The following is a 17,951-nucleotide window of genomic DNA, read 5'->3' as shown; positions in this document are numbered from 1 at the left end:
CCAAAATCCAAGGCCTCTGCCAGGGATGTAGCCAGCCCACTTATGCGTACCCTTCCTTCATTGGACACTAAACTCGGCTTGCGAAGACCTGTTGGGGCAAGCGAAAGCGAAATCGTGATGGCACCTGTTCCAGTGGAGCGCTAAGAGCACCGTTCGAGCGTGATCGTTGCCATATATATATATATATATATATATATATATATATATACATATACACATATACATACATATATATATATATATATATATATATACATATACATACATATATATATATATATATATACATATACATATATATATATATACATATATATATACATATACATACATATATATATATATATATACATATACATATATATATATACATATACATATATATATATATATATACATATATATATATATATATATATATATACATATACATATATATACATATATAAATACATATATATACATATATATACATATACATACATATACATATATATATACATATACATATATATACATATATATACATATACACATATATACATACACACATATATACATACACACACACACACACATATATATATATATATATATATATATATATATATTATTTTGTTTAAAAGAGTTCCAACACTGTCTGTTTTTTATGTTTTATTTATATTCCTGCAGAACTAATGTGGGGTATAGAATATGGAATATACAATATATAATATAATATACAATATACAATATAAAATAAAATAAAACAAAAATGGATGGCACCATGAAAGAAAGCATTGAATGTAGATGAAATATTGAGTGTTCAATATAAAGGATCAAATATATAAATATATAAAGGCGACTCGAGTTTCAGGGCTATTTCCCTTCGTCATGGCCGGTATATATATATATATATTGTTTACTGAATGGGAGATGGGTAGGAATGTGTGGGAATAAAAGACCAGGAGTGAAGGGTGAGTAGATGACTGACAGTGCAGATCAGCAGAATAGTAATTATGATGCAGTAGACAGGAGAAGGATGAATGGGAGATACCGTGATGTTAAATAAGCTGCAGGAATAGATGGGGAAGAGAGGGGCTAGTATAGTGGATGAGGGGAGTAAGAGATGTATGTGGTGAGAAAGTAGAGAATTTGGTGGCTCATTCTGAGTTGATGACTCAGTGTTGAAAAGAACATTAATATTGGAATAAAATGAAGGCTTTCTTGGACCCATGATTACTTCATCACACCACATTTTGAAGGTTTTTGTGCTTGAATCCAAGAGCAGATGAATGCTATAAGATACTGATTTAAAAAAAGAGACAGTGAAACCTTTGGGGCTTAAGATGCAACTGAAAATGTCAGTGATGTAACATTTCTGAAAAAGACCTGCATGTGAATAGAAGTTGCCCAAAATATGTCATCAAGGTATTACCTCTTAAAACAATATACATTATCTACCCCAACAAAAAAGCTTGTCTTGGGATAAATGTAGAGAATGTTCCTGTTATTGAATACAAACATAAATATATTGATGGAACATTCCCATCAAAACTTCTACCAAGTGCAAGCATGACATGCCAGATAGAGTTGTTTGGGCCAGACAAGAAAAAGTATGTACCATCACAGAGCTGCCCTGCTGATGTGATATCTCCTTGAAAATTGAAGGGAAAGATAATAACTACAGAATACTGCTCCGAAACTTACAACTTCTATACCCATTTTATGAATTCACATAATACCAATAATGATAATTGGTGCATTTAGGTTTGTTAGTAAATGACTAAGTGACTATCTGGAAAAGCTAGGGTTTTCATAAAAAAGATATCAGTTTGTTAACACATATCAAATATACAGTCTATAAGTGGAACAGTAAAAATATGCAACACTTTTCTCAAGTTCAACATGTTTTTGTTATCTACATCCCAACAATGGAGCTTTGTGTCTTCGTTAGAAACAAGATCCTTCCTTACAGGAAAAGTTCAAATAATTAAAAATAGAAGAGAACGTGTGTGTGTGTGTGGGGGGGGGGGGTAAAAATTGTAGAGATAATTATAATCATCTCATCAGCACTTTATATAGAAACCTGACAAACATAGTATTCTGAAAACCAAAGAAACGTATGTATTACATAACATTATATGCTGTATGGAATAAACAGCAATGATTTATTGAAATGATCAAAATATTGATTTGAATTTCTCTTTTTCTCATCAAAATTATTACTATTATTATTAAAAGGCAGTGAGCTAGCAGAATCTTTAGCACGCCAGATGAAATGCATAACAACATTTCAACTGTCCTTACATTCTGAGTTCAAATACTGCCGGGGTTGACCTTGCTTTCATCCTTTTGGAGTTGAGATAAATTAAGTACCAGTTGAACACTAGGGTCGATGTAATCAATTTAGCACCTTCCCCCAAATTGTGAGCCTTGTGCCAAAACTTCAAACCGTTATTATCATTATATATATATATATATATATATATATATATATATACACACACACATGCTATAAAATGCTTATATACAATATATAGTAAGTATAAGGTTGGTAATTATCTAATGCACCAAAAAAGGTATTTTTGCACACCGGTATGATGTAAGCATCGTAGATTGTGAACCTGCAAACTTTTTGTCTCTCTTTGCATATTTTCCTTTTTTTTTCTTTTTTTGGATAGCGGAACCCTCTCTTCAGTTTTCAGTTTGGATTTTTAAAAAGTTCTTTACATTGTATCTTTTAAAACATTTGACATGTCTTTTTACAAAATTATGTGTATCTTTTTAAAATCCTTCCTTTTGATGGACTTTTGATTGCAAAGGGATTCCAATTAGTTAAACTGTCAAGCTTTAAAGGCTTGTAAACATATTTATAGAATAGTAGAAAGGATTATTATTATTATTAATCTCTTCAGAAAAATGAACGTGATTTTCGTCAACATGCAAAACTGTTCAGCAAATTTGAAAAAATTCTGAAAGTAGGAAGGATTTTAAAAAGATTCAATTATGCTTACAATAAATAACAAAAAAAATTCCCGAAAAAATGTCAAAGCTCAAGATTACGGAAACAGGAGTGGAATAAAAAAAAAAAAAAGCTCCCCCACATTTTCCTCTCTCAGATTCGTAATCTATGATGCGTTTTAAACAATCAGAACCGAAGAAATTATCAATGTGTGTGTGTGTATTTCATACATTTATACATATACATTACACTCACACACATACGTCCGCATTTACGTAAAGACATATGTGATGCTTGGTGTACAGTATTTTATGTATAATATTTCATGTAAAGAATATGAGAAATTATTGCCTTATTTATGAAAATACATTCCGTTGAAACGTTCGAAATTAATGGAAACGACTGTCTATGTTCCTTATCTTTAACTTTAAAGAATCGAGTCGTTGTGTATGTAAACAAATGTATTGCGCAATTATAATTTCCTTTCGTCTGCTAGAAATAATAGAACAAAATAGATTTCTTTAAGTTGTCTAAGTTTGAGAATTTATAATGAAATAATTATATATGAGTGTTGATGTTTGTGTTTGTAAATATTTAAAATAATTAATACTTCATGCAAATTCAATTATTATTTTTTTTACTCCTCAACGCTAACAATTTGTCATTAATTTTAACATAACGATATATTTTTTTTTAAGTAAAAACAATCAAAAGATATCCACACCTGACAACAGAGATCGCAGTATTAAACACCATTTGTAAATCCTATAAGCCAAAATGAGAAAAATAGTGTTTTCGTTGCAGAAAACAGAGGACGATACAGATATAACGATACAGTCGGTCGCTAGCTTTCCATGCTTGTAATATTGAAATGTATAAAGCTCCTACAGCACTTGTACACGACACCACTTACGAAACAAGTGTGCTGAAGACACGGATGTTTCTATGTGAACTCGTTAATAACATCAACAAAGACACGCTGCTGTTTTTACTCCAGTAACACTAATAGGCTACCAGTGGAGGTGGTAGTTCTAAATGTAAAAGTAACAACAGAACATCGGCCTTTTTTTTTTTCGTGTCAACCATCCCCGATAACGACAATTAAATCTGTGAAAATGCTTCCTACTATAATAAATATGTAGTTCGCTACAGTCCATTCAGGGAATTTCTTACGGATGAAGCAGGTGATTTTTTTTTTTTTGCTTCGTTTTCTTTTGTTAAATAAAAAGACAAACTTCTCTCTCTCTCTCTCCCTCCCTCTCTTTCTCTCTAATTTGGATACAGATCATTCTTAACACACCTGCTTAGATAAATACGTTCCCATAAACGAGTGGACATGTTATGTATGTGATTACAATAAACAAGTTGTGCAATAACACGCATTCAGTATGTTTTAGTAGCCAACCACCCACACAACGCATGAAAACAGCACGAATTAAAAGAATTCAGAGGATCGAGAATACACTTCAGTTTCTATATATATTTATATATCGATTATATTCATCACACTGCTCAACTGGTACTTATTCTATCAGATGTATGAACGTCAAAGTTGAACTAAACGCAATTTGAACATATACAGTTAAATACTGAAAGGTACTTTTACCTGACGCTCTCAGTTCAGTGATGTGTGTGTGTGTCTGTATATATATATATATATATATATATATATACCCACACATCACATATCTATATATATACATATTTATATTCTATTTTAGTTGTTTTAAACACTTGACTGCGGCCATACTGAAGCAACGCCCACAGTCGAGCAAATCGAACACAGGACTCGCTCTTTGTATATATATATATATATATATATATATATATATATATATATATATATATATATACAATATAGTTATATATACACAATATATATATATACACACACAATATATATATACATATATATATATATATATATATATATATATAAAATATATATATATATATATATATAATATATATATATACAATATATATATATATACAATATATATATATATACAATATATATATATATACAATATATATATATATATACAATATATATATATATACAATATATATATATATACAATATATATATATATATATACAATATATATATATATATATACAATATATATATATATATATATATACAATATATATATATATATATATATACAATATATATATATATATATATATATACAATATATATATATATATATACAATATATATATATATATATACAATATATATATATATATATACAATATATATATATATATATATATATACAATATATATATATATATATATATACAATATATATATATATATATATATATATATATATATATATATATATATATATATATATATACAATATATATATATATACACAATATATATATATATACACAATATATATATATATACACAATATATCTATATATCTATATGTATATACACAATATATATATATCTATATGTATCTACACAATATATATATATATCTATATGTATCTACACAATATATATATATATCTATATGTATCTACACAATATATATATATATATATATATTATTTTATTTTCATTTTTTTATAGTTTCAGCTCAGAGCTGTGGCCATGCTGATGTACCACCGTTTTGCTACACTGTTATTACTGAGCGTATCCTCCAACATGTGGCACTTGGTGAAGAATGGAGTTTGATGTAGCTACCCTCATCTGCACCTCTTGCCGTGAGGGAAGTTCATCTGGGACTCTCAACAGGAAAAGGTCCAGCTCTGATTTAAAAACCCCTACATCAACTTTGCGCAGGTTTCTCAGGCTCTTTGGGAGAATATTAAAAAGCTGTGGGCCCCTAAAACCCAAACTGTTGCAGTAACTGGTCCTGAAGTGCGATGGTATTGCTGGAATCTTTGGCACTATGCAGTGTCGTCCCGTTCTGGCATTGGTGTAGCTTTCAATGCCAAAATTTGGCACAATTCCTTCCAAGATCTTCCAGATGTATATTACTGCATACCTCTCCCGCCTTCTTTCCAGGGAGTAGAGTCTTAGCTGTTTCAGCCTTTCCCAGTAGCTGAGCAGTTGCAAAGAGACAATCTTCTTTGTAAATCTTCTCTGGATTGCTTCAAGGTCCGCTGTTAATTTCACATTGGTGGGTGACCATAGCTGTGAGCAGTAATCCAGGCGCCTAAGGACAAATGTCCTCCAAAGGATCATCATGGTTTCCTTATCTCTGGTTCTGAATGTTCTCAGGATCCATCCAGCCAGTCGTCTGCACTTTGTCGCCATCCTGGTAATATGCAATGGAAAGAGTTATCATCACTCATGTCGATACCCTGGTCTCTCACTGATTTAGGCTCTGGGATTGAAATTCCCTGCGAACCAGTGTACTCTGTAAGTTTCATATTCAGTTTTGGATGTTGGTAGCGCAGGGCTTGGAATTTTTCAGCATTAAACTGCATATTATTATCCTCAGCCTATCTGTAAATTGAGTCCAACTCCTGCTGCAGATATGCAACATCACTGGAGTTCTGTATTTTCTGCGAGACTTTTGTATTGTCTGCGTAGCTTGCAAGGGTGGCTATCTGGGCACTTGAGGGCATATCTGAGTGGGTGACTATAAATAACAATGGTCCCAAGACAGTGCCCTGTGGAACACCGCTCACTATTTGTGTTTTCATAGAGGTGGCTCCATTAGCCACTACTGAAGGGAAATCATCGTTCCCATTTCTAGCCTTATGCAATACACACAGACCTGGGTTTCTGGGTAGTAACCCAACATCAGTGTGTGATTATCACCAGCTTTTCTCTTTATTATAGGTACACAGAGGGGACATACACAGACATGCGGGAACAAAAACATATGAAAGAATGAATTACAATGAATTAAATTACAATGAATATGAAACAGTTTTCTCGGTCCCACTCTGAGATGAAACTATGATTTCTTTTTTACAATTAAACGTTCTTAGTCTTTTCTGTTTTTTTTCTTTTTTAGCTCATTCTTTTTCTTAGGCTTTTTTTTTTTGGATCGTTCTTTTTCTTTTTTCTTTAAACTTTTCAATAGTCTATTTTCCTTTTTTTTTTTTATGAAACACAAATTTTACTTACTTGCTTTTAAATGTTCATAAAGGGTCTCAAATCTTCTTATTCCACGACCAGTGGGAGCTCATCGAACTCGACTGCAACCCCTAGTGGGTCCATGCAACTTCCAAACATCTCTCTCAATTTCTCAAATCTATCTCTGTCTTTGACTATTCTTTTAGTGTTTTCTGGGTTTTTTCCTGGCAGTAGCTTTACTCTTATTACCGATTTATATTTTACAATCTTTTTCTCTATTTCTGTACTTTTGGTATACGTGACCAAATGCCACTTATATCTCTTCCTTTTCACTTCTGCTTGCTTCGGCTCCCGTTCTGATCTGTCCGGGTGTGCAGAAACATCATAACCAATATTATAAACGCTTCCTCTTTCTACCTGTTGTAATGTTGTTTTTTTCTGTGTGCATTCTTTCACTACTACTTCTGTTGGTGCTTCACACCTATTTCTCTTTTCTTCCGTCACAATCTCTTTTAGCCTGTTTTGACTGTCTGGAGGAGAGTTAACCCGTTCCTTTTTCTTCCTCATGTTTACTAATGTGAAGGATTCCTCCGTTCTGTCTGTCTCTTTTATTGGGACTACTTCTTTGGTATTGTTTCCTTCACTTTTCTTCTCCTCTTCATTTTCATTCTCCGTTGAGTGGTTTATGGCATCTTCTTCATTGCCAAACCTCACTTCTATTGTGCCATACCCTCCTTCATGTGTACAGAATGTGGTCAATTTTTCAACTTTTTCGAGGCACTCCTCCATTTCCTCTGCTGGGGCGAACTCTATCTTGTTCGAGGACGCAGACAACGTTCTGTATACTACCGTCCTCCTCGCTATGCTGTTCATCAGTTCTTCTGGGGAGTCAGCTTTAGACTGGCTCCCTTCTTTTTTATGAATTTGCCTCCCTCCCTCCACCTTCTTGTGTCAATTTCCACTTCCTGTACTTCCAGGGTGCCAGCATCTATTCCTTGGATCGCCGCCACTGCGCAACTTTGTCCATTCTCCATCTCTCCTCTCCTCTCCACTTCTCCCGTAGACGGGGAATACACAGGTGCAAACAAAACAGTGACTAAAATTCAACAATTTAAACAACTCAACGAATCTTGGTTCACCCGCGTGGGGAGACCTACAACAAACATACAATATCAGTGTGCAACGATTCAAACTCACATCGAAGAAATCAATACCAACACCCATGAGTGACAATCACCAGCTTGTTTCTTTATTATAGGCACAAGGCCTGAACACAGACGGGACATACACAGACATGCAGGAATAAAAAACACATGAAAGAATGAATTTAAAATGAATTAAATTACAATGAATATGAGACAACTTTGATGATCCCGCTCCGAGACGAAACCGTGATTTCCCTTTTACAACGAAACATTCCTACAGTCCTTTCCTTCTTTCTTCTTTGGATCATTCCCTTTCTTTTTCCTTTAAACCCTTCAACAGTCTATTTTCCTTTTTTTTTTTCTTTTTTAAGAAACAAATTTTACTCACTTGCTTTTAAATGTTCATAAAGGGTTTCAAATATTCTAATTCCACGACTGTTGGGAGCTCGTCAAACTCGACTTCAACCCTCAGTAGGTCCATGTAACTTCCGAACATCTCTCGCAATTTCTCGAATCTCCAAAGTCCTCCAAAGACAACTGCATGGTCACTTCGAGGCCATATCCCCCACCAATTGACTTTTTGGGTCCTTGTTATCTTGAGGATCTCCGCTCCATCCTTCATATCATGTGTTATGGCTGCCACCAGCCATTCTTCCTCGATTTCGGGGGGTACTCTTCCAACTCTCACTCTGGCAACGCGTTTGCCACAGTACGTTGGAAGTAGTATCCATTTCATTGTCCGTAACAGGTCCATTGAGTAGTTTATGGCATCTTCTTCGTTGCCAAACTTTACTTCCATTGTGCCATACTTTCTTCCATTTTTATAGAATGTGGTCAATTTTTTAACCTTTTCGAGGCATTCCTCTATTTCTTCTGTTGGGGCGAACTCTATCTTGTTCGAGGATGTAGACCAGGGGTTTTCAAACTGTGGTCCGCAAAGACAAGACAGGGGGTCCATGGACAGCAAATACTTTTTATGGGCAATTTGATTTTATATATGTTATTTTAAGCAAATATTTATGTATAAATTTCATAAGCGTTTATAAGGGGGTCCCTAAGGTAAAGCCTGAAATATAAAGGGGTCTGCAAGTCAAAAAGTTTGAAAACCCCTGATGTAGACAACCTTCTGTATACTACCGTCCTCTTTGCAATGCAGTTCATCAGTTCTGAGGGAGTTAGCTTTAGACTGGCTCCCTTCTTTTTTACAAATTTGCTTCCTTCCTTCCCCTTTCTTGTGTCAATTTCTATTTCCTGTACTTCCAGAGTGTTGGCATTTATTCCTTGGGTCGTTGCTGCTGCATAACTTTGTCTATTCTCCATCTCTCCCCTCTCCACTTCTCCTGTAGACGGGGAATACACAGGTGCAAACAAAACAGTAACTAAAATTCAACAATTTAAACAATTCAATGAATCTTGGTTTACCCACGCGGGGAGACCTACAACAAACACACTATCAGTGTGTAACGATTCAAACTCGCATCGAAGAAATCAATACCAACACCCATGAGTGACAATCACCAGCTAGCGATGACAACTCATTCCAAACGCAAAGTACTATATGCCTTTTCCAGTGACAAACTGTCACTGATCTCGAAAAAGGAGAAACAAGCAATAATAAATCTCTGAGCGAGAAGTAAACAGTAGCAGCATGGAATTGTGAAGCATATTTGCCACCTAAATGACGCAGGCTCATAGGGGACAATGCTACTGTTGTTTATAGCCCTAGGAAGACATCTCCTCCAGCTGGCTAACAATACACTGTCTGTGTCTGAATAGTATTTGTGAAAGAGTACTTATAAGATGCTTATGTAATATAGTATTATTTATTTACAATATAAATATAAGATAAAAAAATATCAACTTTTATTTATATATATTGTTTCCGGTATAAATTAATATTACTAAGAAATATTACCAGTCCCATGCACATTGGGGGGGGGGAACTGCTGGTACGCCACATCAGATAGTTTGAGAAGCACTGATCTAGATTACTGTTCCCAGTGGCAGTCACCACAAAGCATCAAACTAAGAGCAGAACTTGAGGCAATTTAATATCACTACACAAAAAAGACTGACTAGGTGCAACAGATGAGCTATTGAGAGAGACTAAAAGGACTGAAGCTCTGCACCCAAGAGAGAAGATGCATGAGATATGTAGTTATATATATATATATATATGGAAGATACTGGAAGGTCTAGCACCTAACTTTGGGATTGAAAGCTATATCAACTATCTAACAGGACGCCGTTGCATAATACCAAAGATTCTGTCCTCTCCATCAAGAGTAACAACCCAGTACTGTAACAGATTAACTTCAAGAGGCAAAGAGATCTGTGAGGTGTACATGCTGATGTGTTCAAAGAAAATTTGGCCAAATTTTTATCTGAAGTACAAAGTGAACCCACATCACGGCATGAAACACAAACAAAAAATAGCAGCTCTGTCCAACTCGTTACTTCACGAGAAACAGTTGTAGAGAGAGAAAAAGTGAGTGTGAAAAACAAAAAAACAATCACTTTAAAGGTGGTACCCCAGCATGACTACAGCCTGTAGTTGAAAACAATGAAAGTAAAAAATATGTATGTATATGTGTGTATACATGTGTACAAAAAAAAAAAAAAGGTGGACGTAAAGAATGTGGACTGCACCCCCTTTGATTTTTTTTTTTTTTTTTACAGAATCCCCCATTTTCGAGTACGGAGATTCTGATTTTGCAAAAAAAAAAAAAAAACAAAAAAAAAAACATTAAAAAATTTTACCTCCTCCACCCCCAATTCTTCAATTTTCACTTTTTTCAGAAATTTTTATTTTTTTGCGAAATACGTAGAAAATCACGAATCTCCGTATTTTCCTACGTATTTCGCAAAAACAAAATTCTGAAAAAAGTGAAAATTGGGGGATTCTGTAAAAAAATAAAAGCAGAACGTCCGCCAGTATATATATATAAAAGATATTTATCCACTAAATGCAATGCTGAGCACCCATTCTCATTGTTCGCTATTACACACACACATATACTATAAAAAGACGTTTATTTGTAGCTGTGTGGTAAGGAGCATGCTTCCCAACCACATGGTTCCGGGTTCAGTTCCACTGCGTGGCAACTTGGGCAAGTGTCTTCTATTATAGCATCAAGCCGACCAAAGCCTTGAGTGGATTTAGCAGGCGGAAACTGAAAGAAGCCCGTATGTGTGTTTGTGGCCATGTTTGTCCCCCACCACCGCTTAACAACCGGTGTTAGTGTGTTTACGTCCACATGATTTAGCGGTACGGTAAAAGACAATGAAAGAATAAGTGCTAGGCTTTAAAAGATAAATCCTGGGGTCGATTTGTAGGACTAAAATTCTTCGAGGTGCCCCAGCATGACCGCAGTCAAATGACTGAAAGAAATAAAAGATATACACACACGCATACATACGCTATATACAATATGAATAAATGTCAATACGTTTAGAGTGAGAGGGCGGAGATGGCGGAGATAGCGGATTAAAGAGAAAAAGGGAAGAATCGCGCAATGTGAGTTAAGTAGGTTATGTTTGTTTATTCACACATAAATGGATTAATCCGTGAAAAGAAAGCAGACAGGTAAACAGGAGGTTTGTTGACAACTATATAGCGAACCAATTCATGGCCTTGCTGGTAAAAGTACCTAAGCTACGTTGGTTTTTGTGTTACATATTTATAATTACACTAGACCTTCATCGTAACGCATGACCGCATACGATTTGTCGACAACGAAAGTAATGAAAATAGTTGGCGAGAGAGTAAACAACGACAGGTCTGTGAAGCAGGGCTCAGATAAAATGTTTTCCAATCCTGATCATCGCATCTTTTTTAGAGGATAAACAGCACTGTATTATGTCATGTGTACTTTGCTTATTTAAGATAGCACGATGTGACCTGAGAGAAATTTAGCCACTATTTCTGATATAGTGGGTGACTGCGCAGTGTTTTTTTTTTCTTGTAAAGGAGAAAAGTAAAATAGAAGAGAGAGAGAGAGAGAGAAAACAATTTTGGTGGACAAACAATTTAGATAGGTTTTGATAAAAAAGACAAATTTAAAAACAATTTTCATGAAGGGGAAAAAGACCTTCAAAATTTATGTAGTAGGAGGGTATCCAGAAATTTATTTCCATCAATAAATAATAAATTGTAGCCCGCTATTATTCAACATCTTATATCTTCAGTATCATCAACGTCACATAACTGAGTTCGAGCGCACTCTCTAGAAACACACACACACACACACACATACATGTAAGGTAGGTAGTAAGTTATCTTCCATAAATCGGTCATCATCAAAATGGGAACCACACATCAGTATTTGAATTTCTGAAAGATATGACAAAAATGCAGAAGGAATAATTTCTAGTGTCACAGAACTCACTAACGATAACACAAGGATAAACAGAGCAACTCTCTCTCTCTGTTTCTCTCTCTGCACTCATCCACACACATACATAGATATATGTATATACGTATGTACACACAAATATGAACATATATGTACACACACACGTATATATTCATGTATACACATATAAGCATATGTACGATCACACACACACCCACACCTCAACGATAATATTAACAACCTCTAAATCTCTTTTCTTTCAAATACCCTTTCAATTTCACAACTCTGCGATTCTCTCTCAAAAAGAAAAAAGAAAAAGAAAGAAAGAAAAGTATCACTTCAGATCCATTTTATATTTTAGAAGTGTAAAAATAAACGCGTCTAGTATCATTCAAGAATTATATGAAGTAACTTTTCTTCTCGACCATGAACTGAGAATTTACAGTACGGAGGTGGACTCTATATTCTGTGAACCAATGTAATGGGGAAACTAATGGTGAGCTCGTAGAATCTTTAAAGTGATTTGGAAAAAAAAAATCTTTTGTGCTGTTTTTCCGACACGTTACATTTTGAGTTCAAATCCTATAAGATCAACTTTGTCTTTCATCTTTTGAGAATCGTTAAAATAAAGTATCAATCCAGTATAGAGCTGATAGTATCAACTATACCCATATTCCTCAGAATTGCTGACCTTGTGCCTAAGTCAAAAACCATTATGATCGATGGTAAATGTAAATTCAGCATTTACACCAGGCATATGCGACCTTTTTCGTGAAGCGAGCTTCATGAGACATGGTTCATCATGAGACAAGCCGCACTACTAAAAGAATTGAAGGTAATTTTTCGCTAGGCGTTGCCATTCAGGAAGTCTCGCGGGTCTAAGGTTGCCCTTAACTGATTTAAATAAAGTTATTAAAATCTCAGGCGCGGCTGTGTAGTAAGAAGCTTGCTTCCCAACTACATGGTTCCCGGTTGGCAAGTGTCTTCTACTATAGCCTCGGTCCAACCAAATCCTTGTGAGTGGATTTGGTAGACGGAAAATGAAAGAAGCCCGTCGTATAAATGCATATATACATTGATAACCTATGTTGGTGTGTTTACGCCCCCGTAACTTGGCAGTTCGACAAAAGAACCGATAGAATAAGTACCAGGCTTTAAAAAAAGCACTGGGGTCGATTGATTCGACTAAAATTCACCAAGGCGCTGCCCCAACATGGCCGCAATCTAATGAAACAAGTAAAAGATATACACATACATACATACATACGCACACACACGCACAATAACGTGAATAGCTAATCGTTGTTGTTTTTCGTCTTCAGAGAACACCTGAACCTTCAGACGATGTGTTCATAACACACACGATTCACCGAAGTTAGAGAAATTCGAAATGTGCTCCGACATTGTTGTGTCTTCCCAACAGAAGCTACCCCGCCAAACCGAGCATGAACTATTATAGGAATCAGCAAATTATTGGCTGATGCGTTCTGGTGCCTTCAAAACAGAAAATAATTCATGACATGCACGCTGACATCAGCACGCATTAGCAAATAATTTATTAGCAGATTCCTATAAAAGAGCCTTAGCTCTTGTTAAATTGATCGGTCCGGCGGCAGCTTCGGCTAAGGAGATACACTCCAAAGTCAAATCAAAACACCACGGTGTCTCGAAATTCCTTTACACCAGTGAATCTCATGTTATGAACATACAACGTCTAAAGGTAGGAGGTTTTCTCCGATGGCGTGAAATAACAGCGATCAGATTATTCACGTTCGAATCAGCAGAACGTTATCAGAAATGAATAGATACGTTATTGTTTGGATTCTCGCTGTTAAGCGTGTGTGTGTGCGTGCGTGTTATGTATTCTATGGACGTTGCAGATTGAAACTGTTTTTATGTTATTATTTGGTACTTTATACCAAACTCTCTCTCTCTCTTTCGGAGGCTGGTGGTGCTGCAGCCAAATCAACCTAGGTATTTGAATGGTACTCAGGTAGAGGAGCCAGTGAAAACTCAAGCAATATAACCCTTCATAAGCGACAATTTGGGCTAATACACGGAAGATTCATTTTATGTCAGCAAGTCCGTTGTTACGGATAGATTAGTGGTTTACAAACTATTTCTCTTTCTCTCTCTCTCTCTCATGTATATATATATATAGAGAGAGAGAAGGGGGGAGGGGGGACAGAACAGAGTGCTATAATGATTTAGAATGAATGAATCGCAGGTATCAGCTTTCGAGGGTAACTTTCGGTGGTCGTCCGAGTAATTAAAAATCTCCTTCAGATCACACTTAACCATTTTTGTTTGTTTATTTTTCACAAAAATGAAGGGCAGATTTGATCATATGTCCACCTAGATACACTCTGACAAAAGGAATACTCATAGATTTCATCAGAATCGATTTGGCTCTGTCGAATAATAACAATTGCACGTACTCACAGGCCGGGTTGCCAGCTTGCCCGATGGCAAGTGGACCCCCGCGCCATTAGAATTCATATATGGAGGCCCATGTTAGTATCTAAGGGGTCTATCCCCTCAAGTTTGAGAATTTTTTTATTTACTCCTGGAAGAATGCATTATTTCAGCCTGGCTGTTTGTAGAAAGTTGAAAAGAATACTTTTAACAAAAAAAAAAGAAAAAAAAAGTAAATAATAGCATTGTAGTTGCTGGTGGACCCCCTTAGTCTCCTGGCAACCAATACTTTTAGACACAGTCCGCCACTGCTTACACGTACAAATGTATGTGTGAAACCAATATACGTATACGCTTGTGTGTGCGCGCGTTTTAACATTGTATCTTCTATGTAGGAGAATATATTTAGATGTATAAATAAGCTGAACCTGTTTGGAGTTATTATTGCTTTTGCTGTAAAAGACAAACAAATCCAATAATTCGATATCAACAAGTTTCCTTGACACACAAGTGTGGGCTTTATAAGAACGTGTTCAAACATGACTAACTGGCGACTAGGCATTTACTCCTGTCATTTGAAATGCAGTTAGTGCTCATTGTGAGGCTGCAAATTTGTTAGGGGTAGGAATATAATCGAATATATCGACTCCAAATGCGATTAACATTTGATGTTATATTTTAGCGAATCCGGAGAGATAAAAGGCAAAGCAAACGGACGAAATTTCAACTTAGATCTAAAAGGCGGACGAAACAAAACTCTGTTAACCATTTAACCTGGCGCTCTGTCGTGCCCTGCTACTCCTACGTCCTATTACATTATTCGTACATGAGCCTTTATGTGGTTGCTCGACTTGCTAAAAATAGCAGCCAAATTACCCGTAAATCGAACACGTTTAATAATGTGGACCCAGTTTCCCTTCAGATAAGAAAACAGATGAGGTGGTCACAGTTGAAGTGTTTTGATCACAGGTCTGTTGGATTCGGGTCGACCTGGTGTTGAACACCTAAGCACTTAGTAATTTAAATCGCCGCTCATTTAATCTCTTCGCTCACCTTCCTACTATTACATAATTTACATATATCAATACTAGTAGTAATACCCACATCATCTTCACAAAATATCCACATCAATATCTATTGACTTCAGTTTATATCAGCACCAACAGTATTAATATAAATCTAAACGAACCAACATGGGAGCCTCCGTGTAGTCGCTCGACATGCTAGAAATAGTAGTTAAATCTCCCTTAAAATACATCCTCCTATCTTGAAAAAGGAAAGATACATTAGATTATTTGGTCTTACAAGCTTTATCCCAGAAAACAAAATGGATGGTCACAAACGGAATATCTTTGAATATAGGTTTATTCGATGAAGGCTGACCTTGAGATAAACAACATAAATATGATAGCAGTAATAATACTGACACAGTTATCTATTAACACTGGCACTGATGTTAACACAATAATAAGCACTGACATTTGATATCAACCAAAACAAGAGCGATACTGAACAGTACAACATTAACATTCCTATTAACACCTATGTTACTGATAATGGCATCAACAATAACACAAGGGAGCCTATATGGAGCTACTCGACACACGAGAAATAGTAGCAAATAACTCCACTTGAAACACACCGTAACATCTTAAAAAAAAACAAACAAAATGTTGCATAATCTGGTCCTGGATTCTCTGCACATAAGAAAAAGATGGGAGAGACATGACAAGAATGTTTTTGAGCGATCACAGCTGACCGAGGGTTAAACAGAAACAATAACAATGATATCAACAACACTGATGTTCATATCAACACTGTCACAACACCGCCAAGAACTGTTAATATATTAACAATAACTAACAACGAGAAACTGATAACAACACTAAAATCTCTTATCAAACTGACAATATTTACAACAAAACCGACATTCATATCAACAACCGACAACATTGACATCACGAAAAACTGTTGATATTTGTAATATTAAGACAACACTTCATAACAAGATTTTCTTTTATCAAGGTCCACCATGACCCGTTGTTAAAAGGAAGGCTCATAACATTTTGAATGTATAACAGTATATTACTGGTATACATCCAACCAACCCAGACATGCACCCTAAATATAGTATGTAGTTACAGACGTACTGTAAGTGTTTGTACTATTTTCGACTGACAACATCAACAAAGTAATTATAAATCCGAGTACCTTGAACAACATCGCTGCGTCTTCAGCAGCAACTATAGACCACCACGACGACGGCGATGAGTGAATGGGGGAGACCTCTACGCGGTCGTTGGGCCTAGTAGAAATAGGAACTTAATCTCCCTCAAATGCAAAAACGGATACATTTGGCAACTGTAATAGTAGGAAACCTTAAAAATACAGGCTGGTTGCAGTTAGCATGCCTTTAATGATAGGTCTGCTTGGGGCTAAAACAACAGTAACATCTAGAGACGATAACAAACGAACGACTTGCTCGATTAGTTAAAAATAGCAGTCAAGTTCTTCAAATCACACCCTAACGTCTTAAAAAAGCGAAGGAAGCATACAAACCTCTAGTGCATTTAGTATGCAAGGGTATTTTCTCCCCAGAAGTTATTGTTTTTTTAGTCCTAGATATAGGTTCTATGCTTGAAAACGAAGGCGAACGGTCATGCTACAACTATTTAAAAGAGTTAAAAATGTGACAATGGATATTGCAAACCGGCGAACTCTGTGCCAGAACGCATTTTTATTGCTGTTGTTCCTTCAGTGCTAACTTGTGTCTTTTGTATGTTTAGAAACAGGGCCGTCGTAGCAAATTAATGCATTGGGCCCTAAAGTATTTATTTATTGACAGTCAGCTCTAGCGTACTTAGATCAGAAGTAGACCAGTGAAGCCTCAGTGCCCAGTGCACCCACACCTTAAAACAACATATTCAGCAAAGTGTATCTAGGTATGAAGCGACGGTTTTTAAAAATAATTTACAACTTTTGAAAATTCATATTAATGCGTGAAAAGCGCGTTATTAATTTTTTAGTAT

The 17,951-nt window shown here is 35.4% G+C and overlaps 1 protein-coding gene and 1 pseudogene across 2 annotated transcripts in view; both read right to left on the bottom strand.

Annotated features, from left to right (window-relative positions):
• LOC106882595 (zinc finger protein 704) overlaps window positions 1-17,951 on the bottom strand; it is a 138,173-nt gene that overhangs the window by 105,744 nt on the left and 14,478 nt on the right. The window lies entirely within an intron of this gene.
• Window positions 6,922-12,454, bottom strand: LOC149136108 (uncharacterized; annotated as a pseudogene). Its single transcript, XR_016241556.1, has one exon. The product of XR_016241556.1 is annotated as an uncharacterized LOC149136108 (transcript).

The sequence above is a fragment of the Octopus bimaculoides genome, chromosome 4 (genome assembly GCF_046866305.1).
Source record: "Octopus bimaculoides isolate indiv1 chromosome 4, ASM4686630v1, whole genome shotgun sequence".
Taxonomy (NCBI): Eukaryota; Metazoa; Mollusca; class Cephalopoda; order Octopoda; family Octopodidae; genus Octopus; species Octopus bimaculoides.
Note: the sequence above shows the minus strand (reverse complement) of the source record. Positions and strands in the feature narration are given on the sequence as shown.